Source organism: Phalangium opilio, unplaced genomic scaffold, assembly GCF_054372755.1.
Source record: "Phalangium opilio isolate 3A_F unplaced genomic scaffold, DU_Popi_V2 ptg000101l_1, whole genome shotgun sequence".
Taxonomy (NCBI): Eukaryota; Metazoa; Arthropoda; class Arachnida; order Opiliones; family Phalangiidae; genus Phalangium; species Phalangium opilio.
In genome coordinates, this window is record NW_028324204.1 from 8,353,608 (window position 1) to 8,379,619 (window position 26,012).

Below are 26,012 nucleotides of genomic sequence, written 5' to 3' on the forward strand. Positions count from 1 at the left end.
AAAACGTAACGAAACAAACCCCCTCCATAGGAAATGCATTAGACTATACTTTGCAGGCTCGTAAATCTGTTTCTACTGGAGATACGGGGATGTCCTTTGAGTATGTTATAGTCCAATTTGTCCCCCATCTAACCATACTACAAATAATGAGCTACGGCAAACAAGGGCCGAGTAATTAAGCTAAACGTAAACAAACAACCCGTCCATAGGAAATGCAGTAGACTATAATTTGCAGGCCCATAACTCTGTGTCTTCTAGAGATACGGGGATGTCCTTAGGATATGTTATAGTCCAAATTGTCCCCCATCTAACCATACTAAAAACTTTGGGCTACGACAAACAGGGGCCGAGTACTTAAGCAAAACGTAACGAAACAAACCCCCTCCATAGGAAATGCATTAGACTATACTTTGCAGGCTCGTAAATCTGTTTCTACTGGAGATACGGGGATGTCCTTTGAGTATGTTATAGTCCATTTTGTCCCCCATCTAACCATACTACAAATAATGAGCTACGACAAACAAGGGCCGAGTAATTAAGCTAAACGTAAACAAACAACCCGTCCATAGGAAATGCATTAGACTATACTTTGCAGGCCCATAACTCTGTGTCTACTAGAGATACGGGGATGTCCTTAGGATAGGTTATAGTCCAAATTGTCCCCTATCTAACCATACTAAAAACATTGAGCTAGGACAAACAGGGTCCGAGATATTAAGCAAAATGTTCGTCAACTTTTGTATCGTCTCACTTATTTTTATTATGTTACTTATGATTTTTGCACTAAACTTTGGAGGCTCATAACTCTTGTTCTACAAGAGATACTGGGATCTCCTTTGGATATGTTATAGTACTCTTTGCTCCCCATACAAGGATACTTTAAACTTGAGGCTACCTCAATATCGTCGTCAACTTATTTTTTGTCTCACTTATTGTTAGAAGGTTACTTTTGATTTTTGAAAATAAACTTTGCAGGGTCGTAACTCTGGTTCTACCAGAGATACGGGGATGTAAATAATGTGACCTTGACACAAATGTTCGGATAATTATAAAGGTCTTTGCATGTTCCAAGCAAAAAAAAAAAACTTCGCGGTTTCGAACCTGTGGCCTTCCGAGAGTGAGGCGGATGCGATAACCGCTACACTAAAGATATGTTATTATTTTTAATCGAAAGAACAGGGTCAAGTAATTTAGCAATACGTGAACAAACAAACCCCTCCATAGAAAATGCATTAGACCATACTTTGCAGGCTCGTAACTCTGTTTCTACTGGAGATACGGGGATGTCCTTTGAGTATGTTATAGTACAATTTGTCCCCCATCTAACCATACTAAAAACAATGAGCTACGACAAACAGTTGTCGAGTAATTAAGCTAATCGTAAACAAACAAACCCCTCCATAGGAAATGCATTAGACTATACTTTGCAGGCCCATAACTCTGTGTCTACTAGAGATACGCGGATGTCCTTAGGATATGTTATAGTCCAAATTGTCCCCCATCTAACCATACTAAAGACTTTGGGCTACGACAAACAGGGGCCGAGTACTTAAGCAAAACGTAACGAAACAAACCCCCTCCATAGAAAATGCATTAGACTATACTTTGCAGGCTCGTAAATCTGTTTCTACTGGAGATACGGGGATGTCCTTTGAGTATGTTATAGTCCAATTTGTCCCCCGTCTAACCATACTACAAATAATGAGCTACGACAAACAAGGGCCGAGTAATTAAGCTAAACGTAAACAAACAACCCGTCCATAGGAAATGCATTAGACTATACTTTGCAGGCCCATAACTCTGTGTCTACTAGAGATACGGGGATGTCCTTAGGATAGGTTATAGTCCAAATTGTCCCCCATCTAACCATACTAAAAACATTGAGCTAGGACAAACAGGGTCCGAGATATTAAGCAAAATGTTCGTCAACTTTTGTATCGTCTCACTTATTTTTATTATGTTACTTATGATTTTTGCACTAAACTTTGGAGGCTCATAACTCTTGTTCTACAAGAGATACTGGGATCTCCTTTGGATATGTTATAGTACTCTTTGCTCCCCATACAAGGATACTTTAAACTTGAGGCTACCTCAATATCGTCGTCAACTTATTTTTTGTCTCACTTATTGTTAGAAGGTTACTTTTGATTTTTGAAAATAAACTTTGCAGGGTCGTAACTCTGGTTCTACCAGAGATACGGGGATGTAAATAATGTGACCTTGACACAAATGTTCGGATAATTATAAAGGTCTTTGCATGTTCCAAGCAAAAAAAAAACTTCGCGGTTTCGAACCTGTGGCCTTCCGAGAGTGAGGCGGATGCGATAACCGCTACACTAAAGATATGTTATTATTTTTAATCGAAAGAACAGGGTCAAGTAATTTAGCAATACGTGAACAAACAAACCCCTCCATAGAAAATGCATTAGACCATACTTTGCAGGCTCGTAACTCTGTTTCTACTGGAGATACGGGGATGTCCTTTGAGTATGTTATAGTACAATTTGTCCCCCATCTAACCATACTAAAAACAATGAGCTACGACAAACAGTTGTCGAGTAATTAAGCTAATCGTAAACAAACAAACCCCTCCATAGGAAATGCATTAGACTATACTTTGCAGGCCCATAACTCTGTGTCTACTAGAGATACGCGGATGTCCTTAGGATATGTTATAGTCCAAATTGTCCAACATCTAACCATACTAAAGACTTTGGGCTACGACAAACAGGGGCCGAGTACTTAAGCAAAACGTAACGAAACAAACCCCCTCCATAGAAAATGCATTAGACTATACTTTGCAGGCTCGTAAATCTGTTTCTACTGGAGATACGGGGATGTCCTTTGAGTATGTTATAGTCCAATTTGTCCCCCGTCTAACCATACTACAAATAATGAGCTACGACAAACAAGGGCCGAGTAATTAAGCTAAACGTAAACAAACAACCCGTCCATAGGAAATGCATTAGACTATACTTTGCAGGCCCATAACTCTGTGTCTACTAGAGATACGGGGATGTCCTTAGGATATGTTATAGTCCAAATTGTCCCCCATCTAACCATACTAAAAACATTGAGCTAGGACAAACAGGGTCCGAGATATTAAGCAAAATGTTCGTCAACTTTTGTATCGTCTCACTTATTTTTATTATGTTACTTATGATTTTTGCACTAAACTTTGGAGGCTCATAACTCTTGTTCTACAAGAGATACTGGGATCTCCTTTGGATATGTTATAGTACTCTTTGCTCCCCATACAAGGATACTTTAAACTTGAGGCTACCTCAATATCGTCGTCAACTTATTTTTTGTCTCACTTATTGTTAGAAGGTTACTTTTGATTTTTGAAAATAAACTTTGCAGGCTCGTAACTCTGGTTCTTCCAGAGATACGGGGATGTAAATAATGTGACCTTGACACAAATGTTCGGATAATTATAAAGGTCTTTGCATGTTCCAAGCAAAAAAAAAACTTCGCGGTTTCGAACCTGTGGCCTTCCGAGAGTGAGGCGGATGCGATAACCGCTACACTAAAGATATGTTATTATTTTTAATCGAAAGAACAGGGTCAAGAAATTAAGCAATACGTGAACAAACAAACCCCTCCATAGAAAATGCATTAGACTATACTTTGCAGGCTCGTAACTCTGTTTCTACTGGAGATACGGGGATGTCCTTTGAGTATGTTATAGTACAATTTGTCCCCCATCTAACCATACTAAAAACAATGAGCTACGACAAACAGTAGTCGAGTAATTAAGCTAATCGTAAACAAACAAACCCCTCCATAGGAAATGCATTAGACTATACTTTGCAGGCCCATAACTCTGTGTCTACTAGAGATACGGGGATGTCCTTAGGATATGTTATAGTCCAAATTGTCCCCCATCTAACCATACTAAAAACTTTGGGCTACGACAAACAGGGGCCGAGTACTTAAGCAAAACGTAACGAAACAAACCCCCTCCATAGGAAATGCATTAGACTATACTTTGCAGGCTCGTAACTCTGTTTCTATTGGAGATACGGGGATGTCCTTTGAGTATGTTATAGTCCAATTTGTCCCCCATCTAACCATACTAAAAACATTGAGCTACGACAAACAGGGGCCGAGTAATTAAGCTAAACGTAAACAAACAACCCGTCCATAGCAAATGCATTAGACTATACTTTGCAGGCCCATAACTCTGTGTCTACTAGAGATACGGGGATGTCCTTAGGATATGTTATAGTCCAAAATGTCCCCCATCTAACCATACTAAAAACATTGAGCTAGGACAAACAGGGTCCGAGATATTAAGCAAAATGTTCGTCAACTTTTGTATCGTCTCACTTATTTTTATTATGTTACTTATGATTTTTGCACTAAACTTTGGAGGCTCATAACTCTTGTTCTACAAGAGATACTGGGATCTCCTTTGGATATGTTATAGTACTCTTTGCTCCCCATACAAGGATACTTTAAACTTGAGGCTACCGCAATATCGTCGTCAACTTATTTTTTGTCTCACTTATTGTTAGAAGGTTACTTTTGATTTTTGAAAATAAATTTTGCAGGCTCGTAACTCTGTTTCTACTGGAGATACGGGGATGTCCTTTGAGTATGTTATAGACCAATTTGTCCTTCATCTAGCCATACCAAGAATTAGGGCTACGACAAACAGTAGTCGAGTAATTAAGCTAATCGTAAACAAACAAACCCCCTCCATAGGAAATACATTACACTAAATTCTGGAGGCTCGTAACTCTGGTTCTACCAGAGATACGGGGATGTAAATAATGTGACCTTGACACAAATGTTCGGATAATTATAAAAAAAAAATTCGCGGTTTCGAACCTGTGGCCTTCCGAGAGTGAGGCGGATGCGATAACCGCTACACTAAAGATATGTTATTATTTTTAATCGAAAGAACAGGGTCAAGAAATTAAGCAATACGTGAACAAACAAACCCCTCCATAGAAAATGCATTAGACTATACTTTGCAGGCTCGTAACTCTGTTTCTACTGGAGATACGGGGATGTCCTTTGAGTATGTTATAGTACAATTTGTCCCCCATCTAACCATACTAAAAACAATGAGCTACGACAAACAGTAGTCGAGTAATTAAGCTAATCGTAAACAAACAAACCCCCTCCATAGGAAATACATTACACTAAATTCTGGAGGCTCGTAACTCTGGTTCTACCAGAGATACGGGGATGTAAATAATGTGACCTTGACACAAATGTTCGGATAATTATAAAAAAAAACTTCGCGGTTTCGAACCTGTGGCCTTCCGAGAGTGAGGCGGATGCGATAACCGCTACACTAAAGATATGTTATTATTTTTAATCGAAAGAACAGGGTCAAGAAATTAAGCAATACGTGAACAAACAAACCCCTCCATAGAAAATGCATTAGACTATACTTTGCAGGCTCGTAACTCTGTTTCTACTGGAGATACGGGGATGTCCTTTGAGTATGTTATAGTACAATTTGTCCCCCATCTAACCATACTAAAAACAATGAGCTACGACAAACAGTAGTCGAGTAATTAAGCTAATCGTAAACAAACAAACCCCCTCCATAGGAAATACATTACACTAAATTCTGGAGGCTCGTAACTCTGGTTCTACCAGAGATACGGGGATGTAAATAATGTGACCTTGACACAAATGTTCGGATAATTATAAAAAAAAACTTCGCGGTTTCGAACCTGTGGCCTTCCGAGAGTGAGGCGGATGCGATAACCGCTACACTAAAGATATGTTATTATTTTTAATCGAAAGAACAGGGTCAAGAAATTAAGCAATACGTGAACAAACAAACCCCTCCATAGAAAATGCATTAGACTATACTTTGCAGGCTCGTAACTCTGTTTCTACTGGAGATACGGGGATGTCCTTTGAGTATGTTATAGTACAATTTGTCCCCCATCTAACCATACTAAAAACAATGAGCTACGACAAACAGTAGTCGAGTAATTAAGCTAATCGTAAACAAACAAACCCCTCCATAGGAAATGCATTAGACTATACTTTGCAGGCCCATAACTCTGTGTCTACTAGAGATACGGGGATGTCCTTAGGATATGTTATAGTCCAAATTGTCCCCCATCTAACCATACTAAAAACTTTGGGCTACGACAAACAGGGGCCGAGTACTTAAGCAAAACGTAACGAAACAAACCCCCTCCATAGGAAATGCATTAGACTATACTTTGCAGGCTCGTAACTCTGTTTCTATTGGAGATACGGGGATGTCCTTTGAATATGTTATAGTCCAATTTGTCCCCCATCTAACCATACTAAAAACATTGAGCTACGACAAACAGGGGCCGAGTAATTAAGCTAAACGTAAACAAACAACCCGTCCATAGCAAATGCATTAGACTATACTTTGCAGGCCCATAACTCTGTGTCTACTAGAGATACGGGGATGTCCTTAGGATATGTTATAGTCCAAAATGTCCCCCATCTAACCATACTAAAAACATTGAGCTAGGACAAACAGGGTCCGAGATATTAAGCAAAATGTTCGTCAACTTTTGTATCGTCTCACTTATTTTTATTATGTTACTTATGATTTTTGCACTAAACTTTGGAGGCTCATAACTCTTGTTCTACAAGAGATACTGGGATCTCCTTTGGATATGTTATAGTACTCTTTGCTCCCCATACAAGGATACTTTAAACTTGAGGCTACCGCAATATCGTCGTCAACTTATTTTTTGTCTCACTTATTGTTAGAAGGTTACTTTTGATTTTTGAAAATAAATTTTGCAGGCTCGTAACTCTGTTTCTACTGGAGATACGGGGATGTCCTTTGAGTATGTTATAGACCAATTTGTCCTTCATCTAGCCATACCAAGAATTAGGGCTACGACAAACAGTAGTCGAGTAATTAAGCTAATCGTAAACAAACAAACCCCCTCCATAGGAAATACATTACACTAAATTCTGGAGGCTCGTAACTCTGGTTCTACCAGAGATACGGGGATGTAAATAATGTGACCTTGACACAAATGTTCGGATAATTATAAAAAAAAACTTCGCGGTTTCGAACCTGTGGCCTTCCGGGAGTGAGGCGGATGCGATAACCGCTACACTAAAGATATGTTATTATTTTTAATCGAAAGAACAGGGTCAAGTAATTAAGCAATACGTGAAAAAACAAACCCCTCCATAGAAAATGCATTAGACTATACTTTGCAGGCTCCTAACTCTGTTTCTACTGGAGATACGGGGATGTCCTTTGAGTATGTTATAGTCCAATTTGTCCCCCATCTAACCATACTACAAATAATGAGCTACGACAAACAAGGGCCGAGTAATTAAGCTAAACGTAAACAAACAACCCGTCCATAGGAAATGCATTAGACTATACTTTGCAGGCCCATAACTCTGTGTCTACTAGAGATACGGAATGTCCTTAGGATATGTTATAGTCCAAATTGTCCCCCATCTAACCATACTAAAAACATTGAGCTAGGACAAACAGGGTCCGAGATATTAAGCAAAATGTTCGTCAACTTTTGTATCGTCTCACTTATTTTTATTATGTTACTTATGATTTTTGCACTAAACTTTGGAGGCTCATAACTCTTGTTCTACAAGAGATACTGGGATCTCCTTTGGATATGTTATAGTACTCTTTGCTCCTGATACAAGGATACTTTAAACTTGAGGCTACCTCAATATCGTCGTCAACTTATTTTTTGTCTCACTTATTGTTAGAAGGTTACTTTTGATTTTTGAAAATAAACTTTGCAGGCTCGTAACTCTGGTTCTACCAGAGATACGGGGATGTAAATAATGTGACCTTAACACAAATGTTCGGATAATTATAAAGGTCTTTGCATGTTCCAAGCAAAAAAAAAAACTTCACGGTTTCGAACCTGTGGCCTTCCGAGAGTGAGGCGGATGCGATAACCGCTACACTAAAGATATGTTATTATTTTTAATCGAAAGAACAGGGTCAAGTAATTAAGCAATACGTGAACAAACAAACCCCTCCATAGAAAATGCATTAGACTATACTTTGCAGGCTCGTAACTCTGTTTCTACTGGAGATACGGGGATGTCCTTTGAGTATGTTATAGACCAATTTGTCCTTCATCTAGCCATACCAAGAATTAGGGCTACGACAAACAGTAGTCGAGTAATTAAGCTAATCGTAAACAAACAAACCCCCTCCATAGGAAATACATTACACTAAATTCTGGAGGCTCGTAACTCTGGTTCTACCAGAGATACGGGGATGTAAATAATGTGACCTTGACACAAATGTTCGGATAATTATAAAAAAAAACTTCGCGGTTTCGAACCTGTGGCCTTCCGGGAGTGAGGCGGATGCGATAACCGCTACACTAAAGATATGTTATTATTTTTAATCGAAAGAACAGGGTCAAGTAATTAAGCAATACGTGAAAAAACAAACCCCTCCATAGAAAATGCATTAGACTATACTTTGCAGGCTCCTAACTCTGTTTCTACTGGAGATACGGGGATGTCCTTTGAGTATGTTATAGTCCAATTTGTCCCCCATCTAACCATACTACAAATAATGAGCTACGACAAACAAGGGCCGAGTAATTAAGCTAAACGTAAACAAACAACCCGTCCATAGGAAATGCATTAGACTATACTTTGCAGGCCCATAACTCTGTGTCTACTAGAGATACGGAATGTCCTTAGGATATGTTATAGTCCAAATTGTCCCCCATCTAACCATACTAAAAACATTGAGCTAGGACAAACAGGGTCCGAGATATTAAGCAAAATGTTCGTCAACTTTTGTATCGTCTCACTTATTTTTATTATGTTACTTATGATTTTTGCACTAAACTTTGGAGGCTCATAACTCTTGTTCTACAAGAGATACTGGGATCTCCTTTGGATATGTTATAGTACTCTTTGCTCCCCATACAAGGATACTTTAAACTTGAGGCTACCGCAATATCGTCGTCAACTTATTTTTTGTCTCACTTATTGTTAGAAGGTTACTTTTGATTTTTGAAAATAAATTTTGCAGGCTCGTAACTCTGTTTCTACTGGAGATACGGGGATGTCCTTTGAGTATGTTATAGACCAATTTGTCCTTCATCTAGCCATACCAAGAATTAGGGCTACGACAAACAGTAGTCGAGTAATTAAGCTAATCGTAAACAAACAAACCCCCTCCATAGGAAATACATTACACTAAATTCTGGAGGCTCGTAACTCTGGTTCTACCAGAGATACGGGGATGTAAATAATGTGACCTTGACACAAATGTTCGGATAATTATAAAAAAAAACTTCGCGGTTTCGAACCTGTGGCCTTCCGGGAGTGAGGCGGATGCGATAACCGCTACACTAAAGATATGTTATTATTTTTAATCGAAAGAACAGGGTCAAGTAATTAAGCAATACGTGAAAAAACAAACCCCTCCATAGAAAATGCATTAGACTATACTTTGCAGGCTCCTAACTCTGTTTCTACTGGAGATACGGGGATGTCCTTTGAGTATGTTATAGTCCAATTTGTCCCCCATCTAACCATACTACAAATAATGAGCTACGACAAACAAGGGCCGAGTAATTAAGCTAAACGTAAACAAACAACCCGTCCATAGGAAATGCATTAGACTATACTTTGCAGGCCCATAACTCTGTGTCTACTAGAGATACGGAATGTCCTTAGGATATGTTATAGTCCAAATTGTCCCCCATCTGACCATACTAAAAACATTGAGCTAGGACAAACAGGGTCCGAGATATTAAGCAAAATGTTCGTCAACTTTTGTATCGTCTCACTTATTTTTATTATGTTACTTATGATTTTTGCACTAAACTTTGGAGGCTCATAACTCTTGTTCTACAAGAAATACTGGGATCTCCTTTGGATATGTTATAGTACTCTTTGCTCCTGATACAAGGATACTTTAAACTTGAGGCTACCTCAATATCGTCGTCAACTTATTTTTTGTCTCACTTATTGTTAGAAGGTTACTTTTGATTTTTGAAAATAAACTTTGCAGGCTCGTAACTCTGGTTCTACCAGAGATACGGGGATGTAAATAATGTGACCTTAACACAAATGTTCGGATAATTATAAAGGTCTTTGCATGTTCCAAGCAAAAAAAAAAACTTCACGGTTTCGAACCTGTGGCCTTCCGAGAGTGAGGCGGATGCGATAACCGCTACACTAAAGATATGTTATTATTTTTAATCGAAAGAACAGGGTCAAGTAATTAAGCAATACGTGAACAAACAAACCCCTCCATAGAAAATGCATTAGACTATACTTTGCAGGCTCGTAACTCTGTTTCTACTGGAGATACGGGGATGTCCTTTGAGTATGTTATAGTACAATTTGTCCCCCATCTAACCATACTAAAAACAATGAGCTACGACAAACAGTAGTCGAGTAATTAAGCTAATCGTAAACAAACAAACCCCTCCATAGGAAATGCATTAGACTATACTTTGCAGGCCCATAACTCTGTGTCTACTAGAGATACGGGGATGTCCTTAGGATATGTTATAGTCCAAATTGTCCCCCATCTAACCATACTAAAAACTTTGGGCTACGACAAACAGGGGCCGAGTACTTAAGCAAAACGTAACGAAACAAACCCCCTCCATAGAAAATGCATTAGACTATATTTGCAGGCTCGTAACTCTGTTTCTACTGGAGATACGGGGATGTCCTTTGAGTATGTTATAGTCCAATTTGTCCCCCATCTAACCATACTAAAAACATTGAGCTACGACAAACAGCAGTCGAGTAATTAAGCTAATCGTAAACAAACAAACCCCTCCATAGGAAATGCATTAGACTATACTTTGCAGGCCCATAACTCTGTGTCTACTAGAGATACGGGGATGTCCTTAGGATATGTTATAGTCCAAATTGTCCCCCATCTAACCATACTAAAAACTTTGGGCTACGACAAACAGGGGCCGAGTACTTAAGCAAAACGTAACGAAACAAACCCCCTCCATAGAAAATGCATTAGACTATACTTTGCAGGCTCGTAACTCTGTTTCTACTGGAGATACGGGGATGTCCTTTGAGTATGTTATAGTCCAATTTGTCCCCCATCTAACCATACTAAAAACATTGAGCTACGACAAACAGCAGTCGAGTAATTAAGCTAATCGTAAACAAACAAACCCCTCCATAGGAAATGCATTAGACTATAGTTTGCAGGCCCATAACTCTGTGTCTACTAGAGATACGGGGATGTCCTTAGGATATGTTATAGTCCAAATTGTCCCCCATCTAACCATACTAAAAACTTTGGGCTACGACAAACAGGGGCCGAGTACTTAAGCAAAACGTAATGAAACAAACCCCCTCCATAGGAAATGCATTAGACTATACTTTGCAGGCTCGTAACTCTGTTTCTATTGGAGATACGGGGATGTCCTTTGAGTATGTTATAGTCCAATTTGTCCCCCATCTAACCATACTAAAATCATTGAGCTACGACAAACAGCAGTCGAGTAATTAAGATAATCGTAAACAAACAAACCCCTCCATAGGAAATGCATTAGACTATACTTTGCAGGCCCATAACTCTGTGTCTACTAGAGATACGGGGATGTCCTTAGGATATGTTATAGTCCAAATTGTCCCCCATCTAACCATACTAAAAACTTTGGGCTACGACAAACAGGGGCCGAGTACTTAAGCAAAACGTAACGAAACAAACCCCCTCCATAGGAAATGCATTAGACTATACTTTGCAGGCTCGTAACTCTGTTTCTATTGGAGATACGGGGATGTCCTTTGAGTATGTTATAGTCCAATTTGTCCCCCATCTAACCATACTAAAATCATTGAGCTACGACAAACAGGGGCCGAGTAATTAAGCTAAACGTAAACAAACAACCCGTCCATAGCAAATGCATTAGACTATACTTTGCAGGCCCATAACTCTGTGTCTACTAGAGATACGGGGATGTCCTTAGGATATGTTATAGTCCAAAATGTCCCCCATCTAACCATACTAAAAACATTGAGCTAGGACAAACAGGGTCCGAGATATTAAGCAAAATGTTCGTCAACTTTTGTATCGTCTCACTTATTTTTATTATGTTACTTATGATTTTTGCACTAAACTTTGGAGGCTCATAACTCTTGTTCTACAAGAGATACTGGGATCTCCTTTGGATATGTTATAGTACTCTTTGCTCCCCATACAAGGATACTTTAAACTTGAGGCTACCGCAATATCGTCGTCAACTTATTTTTTGTCTCACTTATTGTTAGAAGGTTACTTTTGATTTTTGAAAATAAATTTTGCAGGCTCGTAACTCTGTTTCTACTGGAGATACGGGGATGTCCTTTGAGTATGTTATAGACCAATTTGTCCTTCATCTAGCCATACCAAGAATTAGGGCTACGACAAACAGTAGTCGAGTAATTAAGCTAATCGTAAACAAACAAACCCCCTCCATAGGAAATACATTACACTAAATTCTGGAGGCTCGTAACTCTGGTTCTACCAGAGATACGGGGATGTAAATAATGTGACCTTGACACAAATGTTCGGATAATTATAAAAAAAACTTCGCGGTTTCGAACCTGTGGCCTTCCGGGAGTGAGGCGGATGCGATAACCGCTACACTAAAGATATGTTATTATTTTTAATCGAAAGAACAGGGTCAAGTAATTAAGCAATACGTGAAAAAACAAACCCCTCCATAGAAAATGCATTAGACTATACTTTGCAGGCTCCTAACTCTGTTTCTACTGGAGATACGGGGATGTCCTTTGAGTATGTTATAGTCCAATTTGTCCCCATATAACCATACTACAAATAATGAGCTACGACAAACAAGGGCCGAGTAATTAAGCTAAACGTAAACAAACAACCCGTCCATAGGAAATGCAGTAGACTATATTTTGCAGGCCCATAACTCTGTGTCTACTAGAGATACGGGGATGTCCTTAGGATATGTTATAGTCCAAATTGTCCCCCATCTAACCATACTAAAAACTTTGGGCTACGACAAACAGGGGCCGAGTACTTAAGCAAAACGTAACGAAACAAACCCCCTCCATAGGAAATGCATTAGACTATACTTTGCAGGCTCGTAAATCTGTTTCTACTAGAGATACGGGGATGTCCTTTGAGTATGTTATAGTCCAATTTGTCCCCCATCTAACCATACTACAAATAATGAGCTACGACAAACAAGGGCCGAGTAATTAAGCTAAACGTAAACAAACAACCCGTCCATAGGAAATGCATAGGCGCGCGTCGAAGGTGCCGAGCGTAAGCTCGCCTGCAGCCGCCTCTGGTGCAGATCTTGGTGGTAGTACGGGTTGTTTGTTTACGTTTAGCTTAATTACTCGGCCCCTGTTTGTCGTAGCTCAATATTTTTAGTATGGTTAGATGGGGGACAAATTGGACTATAACATACTCAAAGGACATCCCCGTATCTCCAGTAGAAACAGAGTTACGAGCCTGCAAAGTATAGTCTAATGCATTTTCTATGGAGGGGTTTGTTTGTTCACGTATTGCTTAATTACTTGACCCTGTTCTTTCGATTAAAAATAATAGCATATCTTTAGTGTAGCGGTTATCGCATCCGCCTCACTCCCGGAAGGCCACAGGTTCGAAACCGCGAAGTTTTTTTTTTTGCTTGGAACATGCAAAGACCTTTATAATTATCCGAACATTTGTGTCAAGGTCACATTATTTACATCCCCGTATCTCTGGTAGAACCAGAGTTACGAGCCTGCAAAGTTTATTTTCAAAAATTAAAAGTAACCTTCTAACAATAAGTGAGACAAAAAATAAGTTGACGACGATATTGAGGTAGCCTCAAGTTTAAAGTATCCTTGTATGGGGAGCAAAGAGTACTATAACATATCCAAAGGAGATCCCAGTATCTCTTGTAGAACAAGAGTTATTAGCCTCCAAAGTTTAGTGCAAAAATCATAAGTAACATAATAAAAATAAGTGAGACGATACCAAAGTTGACGAACATTTTGCTTAATATCTCGGCCCCTGTTTGTCGTAGCTCAATGTTTTTAGTATGGTTAGATGGGGGACAATTTTAACTATATCATATCCTAAGGACATCCCCGTATCTCTTGTAGACACAGAGTTATGGGCCTGCAAAGTATAGTCTAATGCATTTCCTATGGACGGGTTGTTTGTTTACGTTTAGCTTAATTACTCGGCCCCTGTTTGTCGTAGCCCAAAGTTTTTAGTATGGTTAGATGAAGGACAAATTGGACTATAACATATCCTAAGGACATCCCGGTATCTCTAGTAGACACAGAGTTATGGCCCTGCAAAGTATAGTCTAATGCATTTTCTATGGAGGGGTTTGTTTGTTCACGTATTGCTTAATTACTTGACCCTGTTCTTTCGATTAAAAATAATAGCATATCTTTAGTGTAGCGGTTATCGCATCCGCCTCACTCCCGGAAGGCCACAGGTTCGAAACCGCGAAGTTTTTTTTTTTGCTTGGAACATGCAAAGACCTTTATAATTATCCGAACATTTGTGTCAAGGTCACATTATTTACATCCCCGTATCTCTGGTAGAACCAGAGTTACGAGCCTGCAAAGTTTATTTTCAAAAATCAAAAGTAACCTTCTAACAATAAGTGAGACAAAAAATAAGTTGACGACGATATTGAGGTAGCCTCAAGTTTAAAGTATCCTTGTATGGGGAGCAAAGAGTACTATAACATATCCAAAGGAGATCCCAGTATCTCTTGTAGAACAAGAGTTATGAGCCTCCAAAGTTTAGTGCAAAAATCATAAGTAACATAATAAAAATAAGTGAGACGATACCAAAGTTGACGAACATTTTGCTTAATATCTCGGCCCCTGTTTGTCGTACCTCAATGTTTTTAGTATGGTTAGATGGGGGACAATTTGGACTATATCATATCCTAAGGACATCCCCGTATCTCTTGTAGACACAGAGTTATGGGCCTGCAAAGTATAGTCTAATGCATTTCCTATGGACGGGTTGTTTGTTTACGTTTAGCTTAATTACTCGGCCCCTGTTTGTCGTAGCCCAAAGTTTTTAGTATGGTTAGATGAAGGACAAATTGGACTATAACATATCCTAAGGACATCCCGGTATCTCTAGTAGACACAGAGTTATGGCCCTGCAAAGTATAGTCTAATGCATTTTCTATGGAGGGGTTTGTTTGTTCACGTATTGCTTAATTACTTGACCCTGTTCTTTCGATTAAAAATAATAACATATCTTTAGTGTAGCGGTTATCGCATCCGCCCCACTTCCGGAAGGCCACAGGTTCAAAACCGCGAAGTTTTTTTTATAATTATCCGAACATTTGTGTCAAGGTCACATTATTTACATCCACGTATCTCTGGTAGAACCAGAGTTACGAGCCTCCAGAATTTAGTCTATTGTATTTCCTATGGAGGGGTTTGTTTGTTTACGATTTGCTTAATTACTCGACTACTGTTTGTCGTAGCCCTAATTCTTAGTATGGCTAGATGGGGGACAAATTGGTCTATAACATACTCAAAGGACATCCCCGTATCTCCAGTAGAAACAGAGTTACGAGCCTGCAAAGTTTTTTTTCAAAAATCAAAAGTAACCTTCTAACAATAAGTGAGACAGAAAATAAGTTGACGACGATATTGAGGTAGCCTCAAGTTTAAAGTATCCTTGTATGGGGAGCAAAGAGTACTATAACATATCCAAAGGAGATCCCAGTATCTCTTGTAGAACAAGAGTTATGAGCCTCCAAAGTTTAGTGCAAAAATCATAAGTAACATAATAAAAATAAGTGAGACGATACCAAAGTTGACGAACATTTTGCTTAATATCTCGGCCCTTGTTTGTCGTAGCTCAATGTTTTTAGTATGGTTAGATGGGGGACAAATTGGACAATAACATACTCAAAGGACATCCCCGTATCTCCAGTAGAAACAGAGTTACGAGCCTGCAAAGTATAGTCTAATGCATTTCCTATGGAGGGGTTGTTTGTTTACGTTTAGCTTAATTACTCGGCCCCTGTTTCTCGTAGCCCAAAGTTTTTAGTATGGTTAGATGGGGGACAATTTGGACTATATCATATCCTAAGGACATCCCCGTATCTCTTGTAGACACAGAGTTATGGGCCTGCAAAGTATAGTCTAATGCATTTCCTATGGACGGGTTGTTTGTTTACGTTTAGCTTAATTACTCGGCCCCTGTTTGTCGTAGCCCAAAGTTTTTAGTATGGTTAGATGAAGGACAAATTGGACTATAACATATCCTAAGGACATCCCGGTATCTCTAGTAGACACAGAGTTATGGCCCTGCAAAGTATAGTCTAATGCATTTTCTATGGAGGGGTTTGTTTGTTCACGTATTGCTTAATTACTTGACCCTGTTCTTTCGATTAAAAATAATAACATATCTTTAGTGTAGCGGTTATCGCATCCGCCCCACTTCCGGAAGGCCACAGGTTCAAAACCGCGAAGTTTTTTTTTATAATTATCCGAACATTTGTGTCAAGGTCACATTATTTACATCCACGTATCTCTGGTAGAACCAGAGTTACGAGCCTCCAGAATTTAGTCTATTGTATTTCCTATGGAGGGGTTTGTTTGTTTACGATTTGCTTAATTACTCGACTACTGTTTGTCGTAGCCCTAATTCTTAGTATGGCTAGATGGGGGACAAATTGGTCTATAACATACTCAAAGGACATCCCCGTATCTCCAGTAGAAACAGAGTTACGAGCCTGCAAAGTTTTTTTTCAAAAATCAAAAGTAACCTTCTAACAATAAGTGAGACAGAAAATAAGTTGACGACGATATTGAGGTAGCCTCAAGTTTAAAGTATCCTTGTATGGGGAGCAAAGAGTACTATAACATATCCAAAGGAGATCCCAGTATCTCTTGTAGAACAAGAGTTATGAGCCTCCAAAGTTTAGTGCAAAAATCATAAGTAACATAATAAAAATAAGTGAGACGATACCAAAGTTGACGAACATTTTGCTTAATATCTCGGCCCTTGTTTGTCGTAGCTCAATGTTTTTAGTATGGTTAGATGGGGGACAAATTGGACAATAACATACTCAAAGGACATCCCCGTATCTCCAGTAGAAACAGAGTTACGAGCCTGCAAAGTATAGTCTAATGCATTTCCTATGGAGGGGTTGTTTGTTTACGTTTAGCTTAATTACTCGGCCCCTGTTTCTCGTAGCCCAAAGTTTTTAGTATGGTTAGATGGGGGACAAATTGGACTATATCATATCCTAAGGACATCCCCGTATCTCTAGTAGACACAGAGTTATGGGCCTGCAAATTATAGTCTAATGCATTTCCTATGGAGGGGTTGTTTGTTTACGTTTAGCTTAATTACTCGGCCCCTGTTTGTCGTAGCTCAATGTTTTTACTATGGTTAGATGGGGGACAAATTGGACTATAACATATCCTAAGGACATCCCGGTATCTCTAGTAGACACAGAGTTATGGGCCTGCAAAGTATAGTCTAATGCATTTTCTATGGAGGGGTTTGTGTGTTAATGTATTGCTTAATTAATTGACCCTGTTCTTTCGATTAAAAATAATAACATATCTTTAGTGTAGCGGTTATCGCATCCGCCTCACTCCCGGAATGCCACAGGTTCGAAACCGCGAAGTTTTGTTTTTTTGCTTGGAACATGCAAAGACCTTTATAATTATCCGAACATTTGTGTCAAGGTCACATTATTTACATCCCCGTATCTCTGGTAGAACCAGAGTTACGAGCCTCCAGAATTTAGTCTAATGTATTTCCTATGGAGGGGTAGGTTTGTTTACGATTAGCTTAATTACTCGACTACTGTTTGTCGTAGCCCTAATTCTTAGTATGGCTAGATGGAGGACAAATTGGTCTATAACATACTCAAAGGACATCCCCGTATCTCCAGTAGAAACAGAGTTACGAGCCTGCAAAATATAGTCTAATGCATTTTCTATGGAGGGGTTTGTTTGTTCACGTATTGCTTAATTACTTGACCCTGTTCCTTCGATTAAAAATAATAACATATCTTTAGTGTAGCGGTTATCGCATCCGCCTCACTCCCGGAAGGCCACAGGTTCGAGACCGCGAAGTTTTTTTTTTTTTGCTTGGAACATGCAAAGACCTTTATAATTATCCGAACATTTGTGTCAAAGTCACATTATTTATATCCCCGTATCTCTGGTAGAACCAGAGTTACGAGCCTCCAGAATTTAGTCTAATGTATTTTCTATGGAGGGGTTTGTTTGTTTACGATTAGCTTAATTACTCGACTACTGTTTGTCGTAGCCCTAATTCTTAGTATGGCTAGATGGGGGACAAATTGGAATATAACATACTCAAAGGACATCGCCTTATCTACAGTAGAAACAGAGTTACGAGCCTGCAAAGTATAGTCTAATGCATTTTCTATGGAGGGGTTTGTTTGTTCACGTATTGCTTAATTACTTGACCCTGTTCTTTCGATTAAAAATAATAGCATATCTTTAGTGTAGCGGTTATCGCATCCGCCTCACTCCCGGAAGGCCACAGGTTCGAAACCGCGAAGTTTTTTTTTTGCTTGGAACATGCAAAGACCTTTATAATTATCCGAACATTTGTGTCAAGGTCACATTATTTACATCCCCGTATCTCTGGTAGAACCAGAGTTACGAGCCTGCAAAGTTTATTTTCAAAAATCAAAAGTAACCTTCTAACAATAAGTGAGACAAAAAATAAGTGACGACGATATTGAGGTAGCCTCAAGTTTAAAGTATCATTGTATGGGGAGCAAAGAGTACTATAACATATCCAAAGGAGATCCCAGTATCTCTTGTAGAACAAGAGTTATTAGCCTCCAAAGTTTAGTGCAAAAATCATAAGTAACATAATAAAAATAAGTGAGACGATACCAAAGTTGACGAACATTTTGCTTAATATCTCGGCCCCTGTTTGTCGTAGCTCAATGTTTTTAGTATGGTTAGATGGGGGACAATTTTAACTATATCATATCCTAAGGACATCCCCGTATCTCTTGTAGACACAGAGTTATGGGCCTGCAAAGTATAGTCTAATGCATTTCCTATGGACGGGTTGTTTGTTTACGTTTAGCTTAATTACTCGGCCCCTGTTTGTCGTAGCTCAATGTTTTTAGTATGGTTAGATGGGGGACAAATTGGACTATAAAATAATCAAAGGACATCCCCGTATCTCCAGTAGAAACAGAGTTACGAGCCTGCAAAGTATAGTCTAACTCATTTCCTATGGAGGGGGTTTGTTTCTTTACGTTTTGCTTAAGTACTCGGCCCCTGTTTGTCGTAGCCCAAAGTTTTTAGTATGGTTAGATGAAGGACAAATTGGACTATAACATATCCTAAGGACATCCCGGTATCTCTAGTAGACACAGAGTTATGGCCCTGCAAAGTATAGTCTAATGCATTTTCTATGGAGGGGTTTGTTTGTTCACCTATTGTTTAATTACTTGACCCTGTTCTTTCGATTAAAAATAATAGCATATCTTTAGTGTAGCGGTTATCGCATCCGCCTCACTCCCGGAAGGCCACAGGTTCGAAACCGCGAAGTTTTTTTTTTTGCTTGGAACATGCAAAGACCTTTATAATTATCCGAACATTTGTGTCAAGGTCACATTATTTACATCCCCGTATCTCTGGTAGAACCAGAGTTACGAGCCTGCAAAGTTTATTTTCAAAAATCAAAAGTAACCTTCTAACAATAAGTGAGACAAAAAATAAGTTGACGACGATATTGAGGTAGCCTCAAGTTTAAAGTATCCTTGTATGGGGAGCAAAGAGTACTATAACATATCCAAAGGAGATCCCAGTATCTCTTGTAGAACAAGAGTTATGAGCCTCCAAAGTTTAGTGCAAAAATCATAAGTAACATAATAAAAATAAGTGAGACGATACCAAAGTTGACGAACATTTTGCTTAATATCTCGGCCCTTGTTTGTCGTAGCTCAATGTTTTTAGTATGGTTAGATGGGGGACAAATTGGACAATAACATACTCAAAGGACATCCCCGTATCTCCAGTAGAAACAGAGTTACGAGCCTGCAAAGTATAGTCTAATGCATTTCCTATGGAGGGGTTGTTTGTTTACGTTTAGCTTAATTACTCGGCCCCTGTTTCTCGTAGCCCAAAGTTTTTAGTATGGTTAGATGGGGGACAAATTGGACTATATCATATCCTAAGGACATCCCCGTATCTCTAGTAGACACAGAGTTATGGGCCTGCAAATTATAGTCTAATGCATTTCCTATGGAGGGGTTGTTTGTTTACGTTTAGCTTAATTACTCGGCCCCTGTTTGTCGTAGCGCAATGTTTTTACTATGGTTAGATGGGGGAATAATTGGACTATAACATATCCTAAGGACATCCCGGTATCTCTAGTAGACACAGAGTTATGGGCCTGCAAAGTATAGTCTAATGCATTTTCTATGGAGGGGTTTGTGTGTTAATGTATTGCTTAATTACTTGACCCTGTTCTTTCGATTAAAAATAATAACATATCTTTAGTGTAGCGGTTATCGCATCCGCCTCACTCCCGGAAGGCCACAGGTTCGAGACCGCGAAGTTTTTTTTTTTTTTGCTTGGAACATGCAAAGACCTTTATAATTATCCGAACATTTGTGTCAAAGTCACATTATTTACATCCCCGTATCTCTGGTAGAACCAGAGTTACGAGCCTCCAGAATTTAGTCTAATGTATTTTCTATGGAGGGGTTTGTTTGTTTACGATTAGCTTAATTACTCGACTACTGTTTGTCGTAGCCCTAATTCTTAGTATGGCTAGATGGGGGACAAATTGGTCTATAACATACTCAAAGGACATCCCCGTATCTCCAGTAGAAACAGAGTTACGAGCCTGCAAAGTTTATTTTCAAAAATCAAAAGTAACCTTCTAACAATAAGTGAGACAAAGTTTTTTGCACAATACCTGACGAGCATTTAGGTTTTGGGCTTCCGTGGCGCAATGGTTAGCGCGTTCGGCTGTTAAGCAATAGGTTGGTGGTTCGAGCCCATCCGGGAGCGGTGTTGTGAGGTCTCAGATGTGACGTAAAAAGTCAAGGTTTTTACACAATACCTGACGAGCATTTAAATTTTGGGCTTCCTTGGCGCAATGGTTAGCGCGTTCGGCTGTTAACCAATAGGTTGGTGGTTCGAGCCCATCCGGGAGCGGTGTTGTGAGGTCTCAGATGTGACGTAAAAAGTCAAGTTTTTTACACAATACCTGACGAGCACTTAACTTTTGGGCTTCCGTGGCGCAATGGTTAGCGCGTTCGGCTATTAACCAATAGGTTGGTGGTTCGAGCCCATCCGGGAGCGGTGTTGTGTGATCTCAAATGTAACGTAGAAAGCCAAAGTTTTTCCACAATACCTGACGACCATTTAATTTTTGGGCTTCCGTGGCGCAATGGTTAGCACGTTCGGCTTTTAACCAATAGATTGGTGGTTCGAGCCCATCCGGGAGCGGTGTTGTGAGGTCTCAGATGTGACGTAAGAAGTCAAGGTTTTCCACAATACCTGACAACCATTTAATTTCTGAGCTTCCGTGGCTCAATGGTTAGCGCGTTCGGCTGTTAACCAATAGGTTGGTGGTTCGACCCCATCCGGGAGCGGTGTTGTGAGGTCTCAGATGTGACGTAAAAAGTCAAGGTTTTTACACAATACCTAACGAGCATTTAACTTTTGGGCTTCCGTGGCGCAATGGTTAGCGCGTTCGGCTGTTAATCGAAAGGTTGGTGGTTCGAGCCCACCCGGGAGAGGTGTTGTGGGGTCTCAAATGTAACGTAGAAAGCCAAAGTTTTTCCACAACACCTGACAACCATTAAATTTCTGAGCTTCCGTGGCTCAATGGTTAGCGCGTTCGGCTGTTAACCAATAGGTTGGTGGTTCGAGCCCATCCGGGAGCGGTGTTGTGAGGTCTCAGATGTGACGTAAAAAGTCAAGGTTTTTACACAATACCTGACGAGCACTTAACTTTTGGGCTTCCGTGGCGCAATGGTTAGCGCGATCGGCTGTTAACCAATAGGTTGGTGGTTCGAGCCCATCCGGGAGCGGTGTTGTGAGGTCTCAGATGTGACGTAAGAAGTCAAGGTTTTTACACAATACCTGACGAGTATTTAACTTTTGGGCTTCCGTGGCGCAATGGTTAGCGCGTTCGGCTGTTAACCAATAGGTTGGTGGTTCGACCCCATCCGGGAGCGGTGTTGTGAGGTCTCAGATGTGACGTAAAAAGTCAATGTTTTTGCACAATACCTGACGAGCATTTAGGTTTTGGGCTTCCGTGGCGCAATGGTTAGCGCGTTCGGCTGTTAAGCAATAGGTTGGTGGTTCGAGCCCATTCGGGAGCGGTGTTGTGAGGTCTCAGATGTGACGTAAAAAGTCAAGGTTTTTACACAATACCTGACGAGCATTTAAATTTTGGGCTTCCTTGGCGCAATGGTTAGCGCGTTCGGCTGTTAACCAATAGGTTGGTGGTTCGAGCCCACCCGGGAGCGGTGTTGTGTGATCTCAAATGTAACGTAGAAAGCCAATGTTTTTCCACAATACCTGACGACCATTTAATTTTTGGGCTTCCGTGGCGCAATGGTTAGCACGTTCGGCTGTTAACCAATAGGTTGGTGGTTCGAGCTCATCCGGGAGCGGTGTTGTGAGGTCTCAGATGTGACGTAAAAAGTCAAGGTTTTCCACAATACCTGACAACCATTTAATTTCTGAGCTTCCGTGGCTCAATGGTTAGCGCGTTCGGCTGTTAACCAAAAGGTTGGTGGTTCGAGCCCACCCGGGAGCGGTGTTGTGGGATCTGAAATGTAACGTAGAAAGCCAAAGTTTTTGCACAATAAATGACGACCATTTAATTTTTGGGCTTCCGTGGCGCAATGGTTAGCGCGTTCGGCTGTTAACCAATAGGTTGGTGGTTCGAGCCCATCCGGGAGCGGTGTTGTGAGGTCTCAGATGTGACGTAAAAAGTCAAGGTTTTTACACAATACCTGACGAGCATTTAACTTTTGGGCTTCCGTGGCGCAATGGTTAGCGCGTTCGGCTGTTAACCAATAGGTTGGTGGTTCGAGCCCATCCGGGAGCGGTGTTGTGAGGTCTCAGATGTGACGTAAAAAGTCAAGTTTTTTGCACAATACCTGACGAGCATTTAGCTTTTGGGCTTCCGTGGCGCAATGGTTAGCGCGTTCGGCTGTTAACCAATAGGTTGGTGGTTCGAGCCCATCCGGGAGCGGTGTTGTGAGGTCTCAGATGTGACGTAAAAAGTCAATGTTTTTGCACAATACCTGACGAGCATTTAGGTTTTGGGCTTCCGTGGCGCAATGGTTAGCGCGTTCGGCTGTTAAGCAATAGGTTGGTGGTTCGAGCCCATTCGGGAGCGGTGTTGTGAGGTCTCAGATGTGACGTAAAAAGTCAAGGTTTTTACACAATACCTGACGAGCATTTAAATTTTGGGCTTCCTTGGCGCAATGGTTAGCGCGTTCGGCTGTTAACCAATAGGTTGGTGGTTCGAGCCCACCCGGGAGCGGTGTTGTGTGATCTCAAATGTAACGTAGAAAGCCAATGTTTTTCCACAATACCTGACGACCATTTAATTTTTGGGCTTCCGTGGCGCAATGGTTAGCACGTTCGGCTGTTAACCAATAGGTTGGTGGTTCGAGCTCATCCGGGAGCGGTGTTGTGAGGTCTCAGATGTGACGTAAAAAGTCAAGGTTTTCCACAATACCTGACAACCATTTAATTTCTGAGCTTCCGTGGCTCAATGGTTAGCGCGTTCGGCTGTTAACCAAAAGGTTGGTGGTTCGAGCCCACCCGGGAGCGGTGTTGTGGGATCTGAAATGTAACGTAGAAAGCCAAAGTTTTTGCACAATAAATGACGACCATTTAATTTTTGGGCTTCCGTGGCGCAATGGTTAGCGCGTTCGGCTGTTAACCAATAGGTTGGTGGTTCGAGCCCATCCGGGAGCGGTGTTGTGAGGTCTCAGATGTGACGTAAAAAGTCAAGGTTTTTACACAATACCTGACGAGCATTTAACTTTTGGGCTTCCGTGGCGCAATGGTTAGCGCGTTCGGCTGTTAACCAATAGGTTGGTGGTTCGAGCCCATCCGGGAGCGGTGTTGTGAGGTCTCAGATGTGACGTAAAAAGTCAAGTTTTTTGCACAATACCTGACGAGCATTTAGCTTTTGGGCTTCCGTGGCGCAATGGTTAGCGCGTTCGGCTGTTAACCAATAGGTTGGTGGTTCGAGCCCATCCGGGAGCGGTGTTGTGAGGTCTCAGATGTGACGTAAAAAGTCAAGGTTTTTACACAATACCTGACGAGCATTTAACTTTTGGGCTTCCGTGGCGCAATGGTTAGCGCGTTCGGCTGTTAACCAATAGGTTGGTGGTTCGAGCCCATCCGGGAGCGGTGTTGTGGGATCTCAAATGTATCGTAGAAAGCCAAAGTTTTTGCACAATAAAAGACGACCATTTAATTTTTGGGCTTCCGTGGCGCAATGGTTAGCGCGTTCGGCTGTTAACCAGTAGGTTGGTGGTTCGACCCCATCCGGGAGCGGTGTTGTGAGGTCTCAGATGTGACGTAAAAAGTCAAGGTTTTTGCACAATACCTGACGGGCATTTAGCTTTTGGGCTTCCGTGGCGCAATGGTTAGCGCGTTCGGCTGTTAACCAATAGGTTGGTGGTTCGAGCCCATCCGGGAGCGGTGTTGTGAGGTCTCAGATGTGACGTAAAAAGTCAAGGTTTTTACACAATACCTGACGAGCATTTAAATTTTGGGCTTCCTTGGCGCAATGGTTAGCGCGTTCGGCTGTTAACCAATAGGTTGGTGGTTCGAGCCCACCCGGGAGCGGTGTTGTGTGATCTCAAATGTAACGTAGAAAGCCAATGTTTTTCCACAATACCTGACGACCATTTAATTTTTGGGCTTCCGTGGCGCAATGGTTAGCACGTTCGGCTGTTAACCAATAGGTTGGTGGTTCGAGCTCATCCGGGAGCGGTGTTGTGAGGTCTCAGATGTGACGTAAAAAGTCAAGGTTTTCCACAATACCTGACAACCATTTAATTTCTGAGCTTCCGTGGCTCAATGGTTAGCGCGTTCGGCTGTTAACCAAAAGGTTGGTGGTTCGAGCCCACCCGGGAGCGGTGTTGTGGGATCTGAAATGTAACGTAGAAAGCCAAAGTTTTTGCACAATAAATGACGACCATTTAATTTTTGGGCTTCCGTGGCGCAATGGTTAGCGCGTTCGGCTGTTAACCCATAGGGTGGTGGTTCGACCCCATCCGGGAGCGGTGTTGTGAGGTCTCAGATGTGACGTAAAAAACAAGGTTTTTACATAATACCTGACGAGCGTTTAACTTTTGGGCTTCCGTGGCGCAATGGTTAGCGCGTTCGGCTGTTAACCAATAGGTTGGTGGTTCGAGCCCATCCGGGAGCGGTGTTGTGAGGTCTCAGATGTGACGTAAAAAGTCAAGGTTTTTACACAATACCTGACGAGCATTTAACTTTTGGGCTTCCGTGGCGCAATGGTTAGCGCGTTCGGCTGTTAACCAATAGGCTGGTGGTTCGAGCCCATCCGGGAGCGGTGTTGTGAGGTCTCAGATGTGACGTAAAAAGTCAAGTTTTTTGCACAATACCTGACGAGCATTTAGCTTTTGGGCTTCCGTGGCGCAATGGTTAGCGCGTTCGGCTGTTAACCAATAGGTTGGTGGTTCGAGCCCATCCGGGAGCGGTGTTGTGAGGTCTCAGATGTGACGTAAAAAGTCAAGGTTTTTACACAATACCTGACGAGCATTTAACTTTTGGGCTTCCGTGGCGCAATGGTTAGCGCGTTCGGCTGTTAACCAATAGGTTGGTGGTTCGAGCCCATCCGGGAGCGGTGTTGTGGGATCTCAAATGTAACGTAGAAAGCCAAAGTTTTTGCACAATAAATGACGACCATTTAATTTTTGGGCTTCCGTGGCGCAATGGTTAGCGCGTTCGGCTGTTAACCAGTAGGTTGGTGGTTCGACCCCATCCGGGAGCGGTGTTGTGAGGTCTCAGATGTGACG

The 26,012-nt window shown here is 41.0% G+C and overlaps 1 non-coding gene across 1 annotated transcript; it reads left to right on the top strand.

The window, feature by feature from the left end:
* Positions 1-21,215: 21,215 nt before the first annotated feature.
* On the top strand, positions 21,216-21,288 carry TRNAN-AUU (transfer RNA asparagine (anticodon AUU)). The gene has a single exon. It is a non-coding gene; the product is annotated as a tRNA-Asn (tRNA).
* Positions 21,289-26,012: the final 4,724 nt, after the last annotated feature.